We start from the raw sequence: 2,813 nt of genomic DNA, 5'->3' as shown, positions 1-2,813 counted from the left end.
CTCTCTCTCTCTCTCTCTCTCTCTCTCTCTCTCTCTCTCTCTCTCTCTCTCTCTCTCTCTCTCTCTCTCTCTCTCTCTCTCTCTCTCTCTCTCTCTCTCTCTCTCTCTCTGTGTGTGTGTGTGTGTGTGTGTGTGTGTGTGTGTGTAAAGGTCAAGTCTTTTGCTGTTCTATGTGTGCTTGATCACAGCTGCTTTTGATTTTGGGATTTGAATTGTAATCTGTTGTGGTTCTTTGTGATTGTGAGGGTTTAATTTTGAGAATTGGAGTATGATTTCAGATGTTTGATTTAATGTGTGTGAATTTGTCGAGGTGATCAGCTCTTGAATTTGAGAAGTGTGAGATATGTGGAGAGGAAGAAGAAGGAGAAGAGGGAAGAAGGGTCGGACTATGTTGACTGGGAATTTGGTGTTGGCTGAAAAATGAGATTGGGGGAGATTGGGAATTTTGGGGATAATTGGAAATTTGGAAGAGAAATGGAAAATGAGAAAAATGAATAATTAATTGATTTTTGGTGTGCCACGTCAGCACTTAATCATCGATTTGGACGGCTACTTAACGGATGGGCCGAATTGTGTGAAATTAGACAGTTAGCGGAGTGATCGATTGAAATTGAAAGATGACGGACTAAACTGTCGAGCATCCTAAAGTTAGCGGAGTGATCAGTAATTTGTCCTTTATTTATTTATTTTTTGATCAAAAGGTCATACGATTTAAATCAAAGCAAGCAGTACAAAGATGACGTACCCTTGTAGGGTCGTCAGAAAACATCGTCTTGCAGAATTGCAAGTCCTATACTAGATAAAACATAAGCTTTGAAATCTTAAGTACACCCACCTTATAGCGATTAAACACAATTATTTTACAGATGAAACTAGGTTTCAGAGAATACTATCAAGACTCTGCGAAAATCACTAGTTACCTGGACCATAACTCATTCTAAATTAGGGGCCAAAGCCCAAATTCATCCGCTAGAGCCCAATCAAATGAAACCCTAGCTGATGCAGCCCAAGCCCAAACAAGCCCAACTCTTAGAGAAGCCTTAAGAGAAACCCTAGCAACCTTCATCTTTTCCCCGCTGTCATCACCATCGGATAGCAGCGGCGCCGTCAGAACCAAATCCGAAACCAAAGCCAGAGCACTACCATCCTCCCCAACAGCGGAAATATGGTGAATACCTGGTGCATGGCCTCTTGCCGAGATCTGAGACGCAAAGATCTGAATTGAGGGCTCCCAACTGCCGCCAAACATAACCCACCTCCGAGCGCTCCAATCCTCTTCAACGTTCCCATTCTATCCCAAGCCACAATTCGATCGGCCTGTATTGCTTCCTCCCTTGTATCAAACCCAAAGGCAAAAACAAAAGGAGAACAACCAAGACCTTTGTTTAGAAGATTCTGACGAACAAAGCCGCCATCACCACCACAAGTACCGCCCATATAAGGCACGATAGAGCCATCCATCACTGCCTTTGATTGGAGAAAAAGAGATTGGAGAAGAGATCTCCTTCCTCGTCAAAAGAGAATCACCGTTGCCGGTCAGTTTGGGAGTTTTGTCGACTGCTGCCGCTGCCGAGTAAAACCCTAGCAGAGTTAGGGAGAGAGACATCTTCAATTTTTCAAAATATCTTTTAAGCTGATAGTCATGTATTTATAACAGGCTTTCTTGGCTAAAGAGGTCCTTATTTATTCTTACGGTGTGGATTTCCACTTTAAACTCATTTTTCAATCAAATTTTCACATCTCCACCATCTAGTCTTTGTTGGAAGATTTGGGTCGATGGATGTTAATAACGCCACCAGATTTTGTCACCTACAAAATCACGTGCATGAATACTCAAAATTATTAACAAATAATAATACTTATAATAATGCCAAAATAACAATAAAATAACAAAATATAAATACTTATCTTTGATTATGAAGCCTGCGTCAAACACTTGTTCAGGAAAATGTTTAAGGTTGAGGCGTGTAAACACTGCCCTTAAGAGTAGATTTCGCCCCTCGGAGACAATGTCTCGGTGTAATAGGTTTTTGGCGTCTACCCTCCAGGGTACAACAACCGTTGATCCTCGTAAACGTACACTCGCAATACTTGGATCCTAGAACCGCTTGATAACTTTCTTTGGCACTTGAAAGATGAATAAGAGAGCATATGATCACCAAGTAGAATAATAAGAGGACCAATGAGAAGAATGTTTTGGTGATAATGTACAACTGTTATATATATCATGGTCATGAAGATAGGGATATATATATATATATATATAGCTCAACAAGGAAGATTGGTTACAAGTCATGATAATGAGCATTAATTAATCATAACTTCGGTCTTTGTAACGGACAAGAAAGGAGTTAATATGTGTTACAATTGTAACAGATGTACTTATGAAAAGAGAGTTACGTTGGAAATCAAAGCACCAATTAATTGACTACAATTAAACTCAATAAATAATTTTTTTATTTTGAAATATCACATCAAAAATTCCAATAGTCTTTAGATACTAATGTATAGATCATCTCTGTAAAATTTCAGCCAATTTGGCTATCATTAAGACACTCAAACTCGATTAAACCAATAGATGAACATAATTCTGTCGAACTTGAATTGTTCATGTTTATAACAGAAAAACACAGTTTTCAGTGTCTTAATGATAACCAAATTGACTGAAATTTTGTAGAGATGATTTATACATTAGTATCTAAAGACTAGATGGTGGAGATGTGAAAATTCGAACGAAAAGTTGGTCTAAAGTGGAAATCCGTACTGTAAGAATAAATAAGGACATCGTTACTTGAGAAAGTCTATCTATATAT

The sequence above is a fragment of the Fragaria vesca genome, linkage group LG4, assembly GCF_000184155.1.
Source record: "Fragaria vesca subsp. vesca linkage group LG4, FraVesHawaii_1.0, whole genome shotgun sequence".
NCBI lineage: Eukaryota > Viridiplantae > Streptophyta > Magnoliopsida > Rosales > Rosaceae > Fragaria > Fragaria vesca.
The sequence above is the reverse complement of the archived record's forward strand: the minus strand, read 5'-3'. Positions refer to the sequence as shown.